At 41.9% G+C, this 16,242-nt stretch overlaps 1 long non-coding RNA gene across 5 annotated transcripts in view; it reads right to left on the reverse strand.

Moving 5' to 3' along the window:
* LOC114012350 (uncharacterized) overlaps positions 1-16,242 on the reverse strand; it is a 47,631-nt gene that overhangs the window by 29,799 nt on the left and 1,590 nt on the right. For 3 of the 5 annotated variants that reach the window (XR_008748059.1, XR_008748058.1, XR_008748057.1), the window contains exons 2-4: positions 11,595-11,628; positions 11,196-11,300; positions 9,263-9,531 (exon numbers count right to left, since the gene is read on the reverse strand). This is a non-coding gene — a long non-coding RNA (uncharacterized LOC114012350). The remainder of the gene's footprint in view (positions 1-9,262; positions 9,532-11,195; positions 11,301-11,594; positions 11,629-16,242) is intronic. The other 2 variants (XR_008748061.1, XR_008748060.1) reach the window with 2 other exon arrangements.

Here is a 16,242-nt window from a genome sequence, read left to right on the forward strand (position 1 = left end):
CACATCCTTGAAATGCTTTGACAGAGATTAAATTTCATCTATAAAGTCCAGATTACTTGATGTCCTTCATTTTTCTGTTCAGTTAGGTTAATACAAAAGGCTGCAAGGCTTCTGTTTTATTTTGCTCTCTTTGAGCAGGATAAAAGCAACATTCCCAGTTTTATTTTCCCTAATGGTGGGATGCAGTGTTGTGGCCATATTCGTCCTTCCAGCTCAGAAGCTGGCTTGGAGCAGGTTGCTGTGGTTTCTCAAGCTGTCCTTTGCTGGGCATTACAAAGGAAGTGTCTCCTTTGGACAAATGCTTCAAAGGACAATTGCTTGGAGAAAGCAAACATCATTCAGAGCAGATCCATCTTGGCAGATCTATACCTGCATTACCATAGGAACTAAGCTACTCCCAAATATTTGGCAGTGAAAGCGTACAACCAAAATGGGAGTGAGCCTGCTACTGTACATAGGAGGCATACTGCTTGTAGTGTACCTTAAAATGTGTGTCACATCCTCCTTCAAGTGTGCTAGGAAGCTTCTGTCCACACTTGGGGGAACACAAATAGTAAAATGCACACGGGAAGGTAGATAATATGACGTCCTGAGTTCAGGGACCAATTCTACCCCTGGTCCTCCCTTTTTGACCTGGGACAGGGAATCTTTCCTCTCCCCATCGCTGAAAGGGAATAGCTTTGAACAGAGGATATTTGTTCTTAACTCCCTCTCCTTTGCCAAAACAGATCCCTAATCCTTAAGTGGTAAGAGTCAGGTGCTCCCCAAGGCACGCTCCCCCTCCTCCTGCAGGTGAACATTCACTAAGGTTCATCTCTGTGCCTCAGGCTCATGGCTTTGCAGAGAGCTTATGGTCTGGCTGGTTCTTGCTCCAGATCCAGCCCCAACTGAGAAAGAATGCAAAGAATGTGGGGAAATGGAGCAAAAGTGATCACCCATAGTAAAGGATGACCCAGGAGAGGGCTTTTTGTCTTTCCATGCCTAACTCCAGCTGGATGGATGTCAGAGGGATAGGAGTTATGTATAGTGCATTTCACAAACTTGCTCTGAGTTTAATAGCATTGAGATGAACACTGAATACACAATGAACAATAATAATCGCATCCAGCTGGGAATGGCAATTCCCTCTCCAGCACACTCAGAGAGCTGCTTAAGCCTAAGGACTGGTACAACAGTAGAACTACAGCTTAAAACACTAATACAGGAATGAAAAGGGGCGATACTGCCCATTCAGATGTGGCTCAAGCCATGGAGGCACAAGTTTTTCCACCTCCTCCTTTTTGGCCTTCTGAACCAAGAAAGAGATGAATACTACTGAAGGAAGGATGCCATCCTTGTCTTCACCGAGGATCCTTGTAGGAGAGCTTGTAGACTAGTGTGAACTAGGCTTGCTCCTACAACTAATGTTACTACTGCGAACTGGCAAAGATTTAAACCCAGTTTGGAGGCAGACTGAATAAGCTGTTGGAGGTTATCTAACGCTTTCAGAATAACAGTGAAGTCCATCCTTCTTCTGAAGATATCCCACATTCTTCTGCTGACATCCCAACTTACTTTGCCAGCTACCCATTTTTTCCTGCAGCCATTACTTGCCTTCTTGCACTCTGGTAAGCAGCCCAGTGCTGGTCTTTGTGTTCTATCTGGCGGCAAGCTGATTTGCCACCACAATCTCATAATGAAGCCTGGAGCTGATGACCTTTTGAGAAGACTGCCTCTTGGCCACATCACTAGCAAGTGTCTAGTGCAGGAAAAAAGCAGATGAGGGATACAATGCTAGTTAGGACCCTCACTGTGACAAAAATAGAGGAAATAGAGCTAGGCTAGGCAAAAATGGTACCAGGGCATCAAGAAAAGGTAACATGGCCTGCTACTGCATAGTGTTACTGAAGACCTGACTGCTCCAGTTCTTTCTGAATCCCAGCTGGAGCTTGGCTCTACCTTGTAGACTGGGGAAGGGACCATTCCAAAGGATATCATATGATACATTACATCGTACATGTTCAGAGACAATAAAAATACCTCTCTTCAAAACAAGTAAGATTGCAGACAACAAGAAATCTGCTCCATTGCCCCCAGAATGCCCTTTGACATAGCATAGAATCATTTAGGTTGGTAAGGACCTTTAAGATCATCAAGACCAACTGTTAACCCAGCACGGCCAAGCCTACCAGTAAACCATGTTGCTAAGAACCGCATCTACACATTTTAAATACCTCCAGAGATGGTGACTTAACCACCTCCCTGGGCAGCCTGGCCCCAATACCTGACAACCCTTTCTGTGAAGAAATTTTTCCTAATATCCAACCTAAACCTCCCCTGGCACAACCTGAAACCATTTCATCTTGTCCTGTTGCTTGTTACTTGGGAGAAGAGACCAGCACCCCCAGGCCCTTTCCCCCCAGGCCCTGCCCAGCCGCTCTGCCCCAGCCTGTAGCGCTGCCTGGGGTTGTTGTGACCCAAGGGCAGGACCCGGCACTGAGCCTTGTTGAATCGCATGCAACTGGCCTTGGCCCATCGGCCCCAGCTGTCCAGATCCCTCTGCAGAGCCTTCCTGCCCTCCAGCAGATCAACACTCCTGCTCAACATGGTGTCATTTGCAGACTTACTGAAGGTGCACTCAGTCCCCTCATCCAGATTATTGGTAAAGCTTATTGCCTCCTCCTCCACTGAGCTGATAGCTGAGCCCAGATGATAGAGCATTATTACATCAGCCAAAGAAATCCACAACTAAGGGAAAACTACATCAGCTGGAAGGAAAAGTTCTTTTATTCTAACAGTGCTTACTGAACAAGGGGACAAAAACTTCTAGAGACATGTCGCTGGCTTACAGTTTAATTGATGCCCTCAGCTTTGAGCCAGCATAAATTATTATTATGAGGGAAATCGCTGAGCTGAAGCTATGCAGACACTTGCCAAAGGAAAGCAATTCTGACAGTTGCTATAGGGAATTCTCTGCAGCTTTCCTGTAATTTTGCAGTGTACTTCATGCTGACCTGCTTGAATTAAATGAACTTATGCCAAAAGTAGTGCTCTCCCTTAGCTGTGCACCGACACAGCTCTCTGGTGGTGCTCATACTGGGAGGCAGTGTGCTTGTACCTAGTCTGGGGCCAGTATCCTGGACGAATAGGATGTATCTTTCCTCCTCTGTCCTTATCCTTGTTAAAATCTGATTTTGCCTGCTAGCAATAAACTTGACAGTGTCATCCTTCAAAGTGAAGAGAGCATAAATTTGCCCACTTACTAATTTGCCTTTCATGTACTTTGCTACCCCATAATGAAAGCAGCCATTGACCGCCGTAACAGAGACTCATACACCCCCTGAAGCCTCTCTCCAGTTAATAGCCTTCTACCCTCCTGCTCCTTCCCTGGATATCTAAAAATCCATGCCATGTTTAATGAATTTCAGCTTGAGTTACCAGAGAAGCTCTGCCTTTATACAACAGGCCCAGGGGACCAGCAAAAATTTGGGAAGATGAAATTCTTGCAACTTTGGATTTGTTTAGGTCTGGAAAGAGTCTGTGAGAATGAAGACCGAAACCTGAGGAAAAGGCAAAAGGACATCTGCACTGGGTTAATGCTTGTAAGTTGGAAAGTAAATTCTTGTTCTTCTCCTTTGTGATTCCCCAGAGCATCAGTATAATAAAGAGAAGAGAGACAGAAGAGGGCAGGAAAAGGGCCAATACGCTACAGCACAACAGTTCTTGGGGATCATGGAGGGGCAGAAAACCCTCCTGAAGCCCATGGGTTTTAATACTCCTAACTGCTTTTCAGATGCTTAATAATGATTTTTGCTCAATATTTAGCTCTATGTACTCCTTGCTATTTATTAAAAAAATCACTGAAAATATATTTCCATTCCATAGAAAGTGCAATGAATTCTGCACAAAACGTAAAAGGTACACATGAATCATGACAACAGTATTCCATACACAAGAAGACATGCAATAAGCTTGACTAATCCTTTATACAAAGACATATCTGTTTTTCACAAGTGGCTGTTCGAGTCACACCAGGAGCACAATGCATTTCTGACTCCATGCCCCCAAGAACACACAGCATTTCTGTGAGGCTCCTTATCTGGCTATTCACGGCATTCGGCTCATGTATCCACCACCACTTCCCACATCTGCACTAGACCCTCTTTTTTTTCCTTACAAAGTTACTGCAAAATGCACTCAGCAGTAAGACACTAATATTTCTGTCCTGTCTCGACCTCAGCATTGGTGTTTTCCATCCAACCATGCTTCTTCCAAATCATATTTCATTGTCCTCATAAAACTACTCAGGCCACAGCACAAGGGACTGTTTTGCTATCTGAGTGCAGGACAAAAGACTGAAATGAAGCAGCATCCTCCAAATAACCAGAATAAATCTACAGAAGACACCAGGATTAGGCCGATTTGTTCCCACGAGGATCTGTGCTGCGTCCTCTGTTTATCTACAAAATGTACCCTGCACAACCAATTAAGGCTTCTTCAAGCTTGGGACCTTGGAACTGATCTTATTTAATACTTTCATTAACGACCTTGGCACAAGAAAATGAAAACATGCTAATGAAACTAGAGCATATCACAAGATTCAAAGGCTGTGTCAGTGCAGAGAAAGATCAGAGTATTATACAGGTGGAGTAAAAGTAAACCAGACAGGATAAACTGAAGATCATGGAGTATAAAGTCATGTATTTAGGCATTAAAACCAGAATTTCTGCTACAAATTTAGAACCAGGATTTCTGCTATAAATTTAGGAGCTTATAATTTAGCATCAAAATAGGAGCACCTGATACTTCTTGCTAAACACAATCTGACAACCCCTTGCTAATGTGAAGCTGAAACCAAAGTGTGATGCCAAGAGGTTTAAGAAGAGTCTTTTTCACCAGTAATAAAGGGAACGTGCTAGCACTGAAAGTCCTACTGGGACCTTGCTGGCATACTCCAAGACACGGGGGGTGGGGAGTGGGGTGTTGTGTTGAACAAAGACAAATTCAGGCTGAAGAGGTACTGGGGCTCTTTTGGTCAAGGGAAGGAAGGAGATGCAAAGGGACTAGCACATAGGACATTTAGGCTACACTTGTGCAGGCAGCATGAATGAATTGTAAGGTAGGATTGCAGCATTTGAGGCAGACGCAGCCAACCAGGCACGCTCCTGCCTTGAAACATGCACAGAATTTACTCTCACGCTTCAGTGAACAAGCACAGAGCCTTTCACCATCACTCGTACCGCCTTCCCAAAGGTACCCCCAGCATACTTCTGCTGTTCATAATTAAAGACAGACCTAAGAGGGGAGACAGGCCTGCAGGAACAACTCCCTCAGAAGCTGCCTTAGTGAAATATTGAAAAGCAAGTGGATCTTCCTTGCCAAATTGGACTAGACATAGCCATCTCCTTCCAATAATGAAACACTTCTTTTTGTTCAGATTTCTCAGCTGGGACTCCTATCCTTGTATTTTGATACCTGATCCCATTTTTCCCCATCTGTTCACACATTCTCTCCCCCCACACCCCCATTCCCTCTGCAAGCTGCCTACGTGCATCTGAGGGATGAGATGAACTACTGAAGGGAATGTCTCGCATCAGGCTCTTGTACTTAAAAATGGGCATTGAGTGGCTTTTTTGTAATGAAGCAGCATCAATATTTCAGCAGCATGAGAAGAGTGGAATGCCCATAGCTGAATAGGAGCCAGGCAATCATTCCAGAATGCAAAAGATGCCAAGACTTTTCATCCTGTGTTGAAGCTTTCGGAATATAACACAGCAAAGAGAACAGAGTTCCCAGGGATTGTGGACTTCCATACTACCCCATCCTTGTTGAATGAGCCACAGTGATGATGAGCTATGTGCAGAAATACCCTTTTCCTGTAAGGACTAGAAAGACAGATGGAAGAAAGAGAAAAAAAAAAGTACAGAGAGCTTTACATTGATCCCAGTGAAATCCAGTCTGCTGTGTACAATCCCCAGTGCGCCAGTCAGGCTTATGCATATTGTAGAGAGCAGAACATGCACGCACCAATTACCTTAGCCCACACTTCAGCTCCCACCCAAGCGGTCACCTGCTCTGCTCCTGAAACTCCTATAGGTTTCTTGGAACCACCCTGAGATTCTGATGCCACCACAGCTGCCCACAGAACAAATTTTTATCCAAACTGGTTCAGACTTCAACCAATGTGAAAGTCTACAGTGGCAAGAAGATTTTTTTTTAGCTGCCTTCTCAGCTGTATCAAGTTGTGCCGTTGTCACTGATGTAATCAAAAAAGTGGGAATACAGTTTTACTTTTTACTCAGGCCAAGGATTAACGGCACAGTGCCTAAAGATGCAGGCTACTGCTCAATGTCCTGACTGATGATCTGGAAAACAGAGTGAGCAGAGAAAGTTTACAAGTGACACACTGTTATTTACCAGTCAAACGGAAGCCTGAGATGAGGTTGTAAAAAAATTGCATACAGACAAATGCTGATTGAATGGACAACACAAAAGAAAGGAAACTCCATGTTACCGAGTACAGTCTTGGAAGAAATCATTTAAGTATTGATGTGGTCAGCAAAATAAGAACATTTGCACAATTTTCAGCAACACTCTAAAAAGCTGACAGAAGGAAGCACTGGACAGAGGAAAGTCCTGAAAGCATTAAACCACTGCCTAAATCAATATAGTCTCACCTTGCAAGCAGTGTTCAGCACCAAGTCTCCCATCACAAAGATATCTAAGAAAAAGAAAGTGTCCACAGCAGTATAATAGAAGAATTTCAGAAGCAAGGATGGACTAAATGAGATTGAACAAATCCTACAATAGGCTTACAAGAAAAATCTTCAAGCAATTAATTAAATACAAAAGACACACACTCACAACAGGCAGCACTTTTCTCTGATTTACACCAGATGAAAATCCAGCCTTATCCTTTTAATGTGAATCAAAGGGAGTTTGTGCTCTGTGAAAGCAAAGCACTAAATGATTCTTGATGACAATCACCCTACTTATCAGGCCCTGCAACTACTGTTTGTTCAAACCAATTAAACAGCTGTGTGCCAAGAATAACAATAAACCCAGTTGCACCAGCAATACAGAATATTCCTCTCCACCTGAAGAAATGTATGACTTTGAATGGAAGTGTCTAAGTATGATATAAAAGGGGAAAATATGGAGAATTCAGCTCCCTAAAAAATAACACTTTGCACAGTATGAAATTTAGCCCTACGTACAGACCTGATGACTGCTTATGTGCCTTCTGAGTGAACCTGAACATAATTAGTGTATTGTCTTTATATTGGTCCATCAGGAGTAAATTTCAGCCATTGTGAATATTCATCAAATTGCTCTCATATTTGTAGACTTTGGCTTATGTTCAACCTATTTAATTTTATTTAGTTGCTTAAGGATCTGGAAAGAGACCCCTCCAGAGGCTATGTGATAGGAAGGATTGTACCCTGGAAATGCTTTCCGCAGGCTACAAAGAGATGCTAGGACTACCACACACAAAAATTCAGCAACTTGGAGTGATGCCTACCACAGAGAAATCCATGTCTGTCTTGCCGTGGAGTGTACTAAGAAAGTATTGGGAAACAGACCTGACATTTCCAGGATACACCTTTCTGTAAGGGTGACCTTATTACAGCCTTTCAATATATAAAGGGGCTTATAAGAAAGATGGAGAAGGTCTTTTTACCAGGGCCTGTAGTGACAGGACAAGAGCAATGGTTTTAAACTGAAGGAGTGTAGATTTACCTTGGACATAAGGAATCAGTTTTTGAAGATGAAGGCGTTGAGGCACCGGGACAGGTTGCCCAGAGAAGCTGTGGATGCCCCATCCCTGGAAGTGTCCAAGGCCAGGCTGGATGGGGCTCTGAGCAGCCTGGTCTAGCGGAAGGTGTCCCTGCCCATGGCAGGGAGGGGTGTGACTAGATGATCTTTACAGGTCCCTTCCAACCCAAACCATTCTGTGATTATGATTCTATAAGAATAAATACATATTCACTAAATAGCCAATGAAGTACTTCTAATTATTCAATTGAATTGTTTCATAAGTCTCCAAAAGGGGTTCCTGATTCCCCTGTAAACTTGTCATAAAGCTGAAGAACTAATTATTTCTCAAATGATTGCTCATTGTACAAAATCTTTGTTATTTCACATCACTACTACACAGACTATGTTTGTCCCCACCATACCTAAATCTTATCTGGGCAGTTACCTAACCAAGCCTATCAGTTACAATACTCTCCTATGGAAACAATCTTTTTCATTTATGATTTTTCCACCCTCAGCAATGACTACCTGCCAATTCTAAAGAATCTTGAATCCAATCACCTTTATCAAAGGACCATTTTCTTACAAACATACTTGGAATCAAGACAAGCTATTTGAAATGGTAGAACTATCTTATAGTTCAAAAACCTCAACACAACAGGGTGCTGGTCTAAAAAGAAAGTTGGCCCATTATGATACCATCTCTGAAGCACAACACTTTCTGTGATGTCCCACTAACACCATTTAAAGCAGAAAGGCCTTTCAGGCTTGAGAGGTACATCTGATGGCCACTTTCTATCTAAAGGAATTTTTTAAAAAGAGAGAGACTATGTGGAGGAGTGCGGCAGAAATTGACTTGCATGAAGCAAGACCTGATGCATTTGGCACACTGGACAAAATATATCATATTTGGGGAAACAATGTGCGCAAGCCACAGATTTTAATGATTCTTAAGAAGGAGGCATTGACCGTCACCTTGAGAAGGATGAATTTTTTTAGTTTGTTTATAGAAAGTTTGCTTCTGATAAGTTCTAGGAAAATGTCTTTCCAGGTTCTCTCCTCATGCAGCATTTTTCATGATTCTGATACAGTTTCCAGTATATGTTATAGTACAACAGCTACAATAATAGCCACAACAAATTTTTTAAACTATGCATACTAACAAGGAAAACCTACTTACAATCAATGTCAAAAGCTTTCTCCATATTTCATATTATATAGCCAGACATTTCTTTGATATTATGCACATTGATTCCATAGTACGGGAAAGATTGAGATTTTATGTATTTATTTTCAGGGGAAATTTTGGACTGAAGCCAGGAAACAACAGCTGGTCCTGGTCCAGAGTTATCTGCTGAAACATGAGGAGGGACTGCTGGAAAATTAATGATCAATAAACCTTCTGCTTTGAAAAGTTTCTTGTGTTGGAGACAAGGAAGAGACAGGAGAGATCACTCTCCATTTAAAATAACCCACCGAGATAAAAAAATGGCAAAATGGGGATTTGAAAAGAGATCTCACATACCAGATGAGTGCTTTCATTACTATTGTAGAAATATGGTTTCTTTTTTCATTAGAAAAGTTCTGCAACCTTCCTCTGCAGGGTAAGAAGCCTGAATTCCTGAAGAGTTTGACAGGGGAGGACATTCACTTCCTACCCGGCTCTGATGACAGCGGCATGGGAACAATAAAGCAAACTGGCCAACCAGTACTCCTCCGACGTCGCACCCAGGAAAGTAAGACACCATCTCTCCGGGAAAACATTTGAATACAATGGCTAAGAAAGGTGGTAATCTGTGATGCCAGAAAAAGAGATTTATGAAATATTTGATACATTTAACATAACATTTTATACCAAAGCTTTCCCATTAATTACCTTATGGTTTTAATGATCCATGCATAGCTTTTAAGCACAGGGAACAATTTATAGAAACGTTGTATTTAAACTTACATAAATTAGATCACTTAATAGAATTGCCTGTTCTTAAGAAGGGGAGCAATGCTAACTACATAGCACTAACATCTAACCTTTCAAAAACACTTTACTGAAAGTTACACAAACATGAATAATTTGAGAAGAACAGGAACCGTTTAGCTGCTGTGGGAGGGATCCCACAAAGAAGCAGAATGAAATAAATACTAGGATTTAATTACAGCTTTTCTGTGTGTTCTATTTGAAAGTCTCCAGTGTTCAAATACATGGAAATTAGATCTGAAAACTCCTCCCAGCATCACTGGTTAACATTGTGAACATCTAGCACCTCCAGACAAAACTCCTCATGTATTCATCCATGGATCAGGACCACATGCGAAGCTCTCTATTCAGAAGTATCTCCCACTGCAGAGATGTCACTACCTCCCAACACAGCAAACAGTGTTTTATCTTGTTCTTTTGGGGACTATATGTTGTAAGTGTAGCTCTTGACCTCATCAGAAAGCTCTACCATCTCATTAGCAGCAGAACATGTACAGAGAGGAGGGATGCCTCTCTCATTTCAGTTTCTCCAGAAGGCAAAACTTGCCGTTGGTAAGCTCATCCCACTAATGTAGGAGGCAACCCATTGCCTAGATACCTCTTTCACTGGTCTGAAGCTTTTTTCCCTTGCTTGTAACTACATGGATGCTCATGCTGTGTATCTGAGGCTTCCTACAACATTAATGGAAGTAATTGATACAATTTGCATTAGCACAGGCCACCGTTAAGCAGCTTCCTTATAATGATGGCAGATAAGTACAACAGTGATAAAATATTTCAGTAAAGCAAAGATGCAGTATGTTAACTGCCAAAATTAATCCGGTTACTAAAGATCCATGTATAGTGTCCTGTTCTTGTCCCGTAAAAGAGCATTTCAGTCTAAAGTATGTATATATGTATATATATATGCACATGCCATTCCCTTCTTCCACTGAAGGATTATTTCATTCTATCTATAAATCACTATTAATGGTGTGCCAGGTACATAATTATAACTAGCTAGAGATTTAACATGCACTTTTCATATTCCTCAGATTTCTGATCTTTGTACAAGGAAGACAGTACAGAGTCCTAATTAAACTCATAACCAAGAACCTTGTCATTACAAATTGCAAGGAAAAATTCAATCCTTCTGCCACACTGAGCTGATGGAAGAGCAAGAACTCTTCAAAACTGAGGTTTAAAAAATATCTTACCTTTTAAACAGACTTCTGAGGCTTACTACAAGGTTTATTTTAGCCTATAAAGTTCCCATGAGAAAGGATAGCTATATCACATCTTCCCACAGCTATCTCTGGTTAACTGCTTGACTACCTTCTTTCCACCTCTGTCTTTTCTGTCCTCTCCCTTTCATTCCTTATTATTCCTTATTATTATTATTACTCTTCCTTATTATTGGTCCCTTATCAGGCACTGTATTTCAGAATAAAAATGGCTCGCTTTCTAGAACAGAGTTTCCATGTGAGAAATTACCCCAGCTTACCTCCAGGGTACAGGTATAATTGTTCATGATTCCTTTAACAATCAGTTTCCCTGTACAGGCGAACACTTGACCTTCAAATATCCATCAGCCTTAATATTATATGGCCTAGAACAAAAAAGTATGTTTAGATTATATACATTAGGTGCTTTCAGATCAAATGCTTGTCTATTTTTCCAACTGTTAATTGATCTAGTACAAGATACTGCCTCTCTGCACCAGTTTTGCCTGTTGACATCCCTGGCCCATCACAGCTACACCAGTTTAGATAACCAACCTAACAAGAGTGGCCTGCAGTGACCTGCCTGCAGAACCTGATGCTTTCTTACAACCTCCCCACGCTCCTACCTATACCTCCAACACCCCCTTTTCAGCCCCCATTGTGCAATCTGTTTGACGTACCTTCTCCTGTTTGGATAACTTGCTCGTATGGCAGCTGCAGAGGAAGGAGAAGACAGAGATAAAAAAAAAGCAGAAAGTGCAGAGATCAAAGGCACAACAGACAGAGCTCTCCCTGAATTTACTAAACAACTGATGAAGCCTTTCCAAGCACCAGTGGACCTTTATGCTTGTTCCCTAGTGCCCCCTTCCCCTCCAATACGTCTTGCTCCCTTAAAGACATGCTAAATGTGTGCAGGGTTTATGCTCTCTGCCCTCTGCATTTCATTTTTGCCTTGTGCATCCATTCCCACTACCTGCTTTCTCATTTGTCATGACCACTGGCAAAACAGCAGAAAAGCCAAAAATCTATACATATCTATTGCAATATAGATATTTTCTGAAACCAGCAATCTCATAGCACCACAATAAACTGTTCATGGATGACTGATTTTAATGGTCCACTACCATAAATTGGGTAATTTTTCTTAGATAAAAGCAAGTCATACAATTAGAAAAGGGAACCAGTTACTTGTAATAAAAGAATAATCAAATCACCATTAAAAGAAAATTAGCTGCATTTATCTTAATTCTAGGGGCCCTACTGTTGCCTCCTGATAGGGGGATAAAATTTACTTGACAATCTCGGTGACTTTCACCACTTCTGTTTATTCATGCAAAAGGGGCTCTTTATTATGTTTTGCCGGAGCAAGTTGCATTTAACTAAACAAAAGCTGTTAAAAGACTGTTTGGTGCATTTCTGTAAAAAAAAGACACATCTCAACTTTCAGGGACACCATTGAGCTCCAGCTGGCTCCTCTGTCCTCCCACTTGCAAGTCACACTTGCTGGGACAGAGCCAGGGAAAACAAGAGAGAGGCTCAAGGGAGATCTGCAAACTAGTCCTGTTCGGTTTGGGGCCTGGGGCTATTCCTGGAGAGGAATCCCCTGTTCCACTCCTCCACAGGTGTCTCGTGGCAGCTGCAGCACACTGAAGCCCCAGGGCTTTGGAGCTGCTTCAGAAGAGGTTCACTGGACCTACTTGGGACCAGAACGGACAAACTTGTATTTTTTATGCCAACAGCATGAAGAAGGGAATGGTTCTGTTTAGCCAGTATCCTCCCTCCCTCGCCGGCCATCAAGACGAAAGGAAAGGTGTCTGAGGTGGGGAGGCAGCTCACCCAGGTAACATAGGTCTGACTCTGCTCCCCAGGGCCTCTTCCACTTTTCAGCACCACATTCCATGGAAGGAAAGGATGCAGAGAAACCCTGTTACATTTGATAAGGTGCGATATATCACACTCCCAGAAAGAGGACTGGAACTTAACATCAACTACCATAACAGTAAGAGGGAAGAAAAAGTGTCAGACAAAAGCTGAGACGTTACTACCAACATGATCAGCAGCTACTCCAGCATATCAGACTACAGCAGCATTTACCCTGCAGCAGATATCAATATTCATCAATATCATCCTTTACCAGCAAAGCCCAAACTACCCTCAGCATGGAGATGCCCTTATCCTGCAGCAAGTTAAACCAGACGAATGGCACTCAGCAGCAAAACTGAGGTTCGGTGCCACCCTTCCACACTGACAGTCACCTTCCTAACCCAAGCATTCCTTGATGCCTCTTGTCCCAGCAGAAGAAAACGGCTCACATACAAGAGCACTCACGATTAGCTACACACTCAACAACTCCTTCAGAGGCTTGTCCTCCCTGAAGCCATTAGCTTATCCCAGCAACGAACAAGCCATGCAAGTATTTTCAAAAAATTAGGAAGTCCTGTGGCCCTCCTCACAGCACAGTGCAGATACAATACAGAATCAGGCTAGATAATGCTTAAAGACCTTGATCCCACTAGCTCACATTTATTTGCTACTTCCTGGACTCTGATGCTGCTTTAGCCTCTTAAATGGGTGACTTTTTATTTTTAATATAAGCAGAAAAACACTCATGCCAGCCTCTAGCACCTTTACAAAATGAACATAAAAAACAAAATATCTTCTCCTTTTCCTTTCATTCCTAAGTCCCCAAACTAAGTGAGACATAAATAAGTACTTTACCTCGAAAAGCTGTGACCATCGTTTTAGTTCTTCTGCAAAGGCTTAAACATGGATGTCTATATGAACATGCTTAGAATGTTTTTCACATTTGAGCTAGAACAGTTTAGCTGTTTCTCACAGGGAAAATCAGAGCCAGTTCCAGTTTTGCCCAAGTTAACAAACTTTATTACCATTTTACTGAAGAATTCCAACACCTACAACCACTGGAGTGGCACCTTTAAACTCATGAAGAAGTTGGACTGTTGGAAGTGTTCTGCTGGTTCCAAGGAAGCCTACTCAAATATGGAAAATCTAATGTGAAAACTCAATTTTAGTATGCTCAGCTGACATCCTAAAATTTGCTAGCAGAATTTCCTTAAGACTCCAGCTCTCACATAAGACTGCTAAATGTCCAGTCCTCCTAAGCAAGTCCTCTTCTCCACCCACAAGCTTTACTAGAAGTTGGAACAAGAAAAGAAGGGCAGAGGGTACAACTACCAAAAGAATGACAGCAAGGAGAACAAGATCGGGAGTGTATGGGCAGAAACTGAGCAGAAGGCAGGAGTCAGAAGGGGAGGAGATGGAATAGCAGTGTAAATTAGGGGGCAGATAATAATGCAAAGAAGAGGACAAGAAGCAGCACAGGAGCAGAAGAGAAAAGTCCTTCACCACCAGAACACTGGGCCTTTATAAACAAGAAATACATTCTCTCACCATTAAGCAAACAGGCATGAGACTAGTTGTAAAGAATCTCCATCCCACTCAAGGCAGGACACAAAATGAGTAAGTTTTTCTACTGCTACCCACGACAGGACTATTTCGGATAGTACAGGAGTATGCTGTGGATCCAAAGAACTCAGTCATGCTGTTGTTCAGGGGCAGCCTGTGTAAAACCCATGACAGAAGTCTGTTTTTCGGCATTCTTTGTGTGTTTACTTTAATTCACTGTTCTATATGTTTGCTTTGTGAGATGCTACCTTCACCTGCCATGTCGCCATTGTACAGGGTGTAGGGAGGGAAGTTGCTGTCTATACCATCTCTACCTGATTTGCTACAGAGATGAAAAGCATGTGATGGAAGGGGTTGATTCTGCTGGGGGAAAAAAAATATTTAAAAAATCTTATATGTATGGCAAATAACGGAGCCTTTAGAAAATTGGGTTCTAACTCTCTTGTAAAGTTCGCATGTAAGTCTAAGGAATTTGCTTACATGTAGTCCTCATTTTTCTCCCACACTCCAATTGAGTAATTTGTGGTGTGAGCTGCTAAGATGCTGAATGTGAGTAGGTGCATCTGAAATCAGTGGGAAGCGGACTTTCAGTACATGCCTAGTAGCATAAAGCATGTACCACCCTGGAAATGAAGGTTCAGTATTTACCACTCTGGAAATTAAAGTCTTGTATTTGTCCACATAGGTATCCAGAAGTGTTGATATTTTTCATTTCCTGGACATAAGACCAGATAATGCCAACCATTTCATAAATGGTGTGACAAGGGCAAAGTCATTAATGGTTAGTAGGATGATAGCATTCCTGAAATACTCTAAAGGAAATTAACTTTTTTTTTTTTTTAATTCCATGAAGGGTAATGCTACGCAGTAAACTGTACATTAAAGTATACATGTAATGAGCAATAAAAGAAACATTAAATAGAAACATAAAACTGGAAAACTTCTGGAGTTTAGCCTCCTGCTATCTCAGGCAACTACATCACATGAGCACTTTTATAAATTGAGCAGGCTCCAATTTCAAAGTGGGTGGGCTTCCTGCCCTCAACACATGGGAGCTGGTCCACAGCCTCATTGCTCTGAAAGTCTGAAATCTTCTAATTCACAGTCTAGATTAATTAATGTCCATTTTACACAAATGTGTCTTCCATTTAAATAACAATTCTACATCCACATCGTTTACTTTCCTTTTGAGACAACACCAAATCTTCTTTTAACCTTCACTTTGCTAAACTAAACACAACAAATTCTTCAAGTCTCCTCTCATAAAAGCTCCCTGAAGAGCATCATTCTTACTTAGCAATAGGGTTCCTCTGGGGAAACGAGCTTACGGTTATGTGATTAAAAGCACTATCACAGTGCAGTCTTAAGGCACATAAGTCCACAGGACCCAAACCTGAAAAGCGAGAAGCACACAGTAGGTCTGAAGCCACCACAAAGGCCACACAGCTGCTCTGCACACATGTATCTGACTGTATCATGCGTGCAGTTAAGCCTGGATCCATCACACAGCTCTGTGCACACAGACTTGCTAAGCTCAGCACTTCCCAACTTTTAAGATGGCTCTGCACCTCCTAATGCAACCTCTCAGCAGGTGGGACAGAGACACGAACTAAATGGTATGAGGCTAATTCTAATACCTTCCCCACTTTTTAAGGGAATCAGTGAAGGAGGTAGCCTTGATTAGGTCAGGTGTCCTTCATCAAATAAACCCCACTCACCCGTGCCTTATACGTGGAATGATTAGTTTTATCTCTGATGGAGACATGATGTTAATCAGAAAAGATTTTGTTGCACAATTGGTCCATTTTGGTCTTCATGTGTAAATGAAGATAATCATTAGGGACTTCGGTGAAAATGAGAGTGTCCTGCTGACAAGGAAGGATAAAAAGGCAACCTAAAACT

The sequence above is a fragment of the Falco peregrinus genome, chromosome 7 (assembly GCF_023634155.1).
Source record: "Falco peregrinus isolate bFalPer1 chromosome 7, bFalPer1.pri, whole genome shotgun sequence".
In the NCBI taxonomy this organism is placed as follows: Eukaryota; Metazoa; Chordata; class Aves; order Falconiformes; family Falconidae; genus Falco; species Falco peregrinus.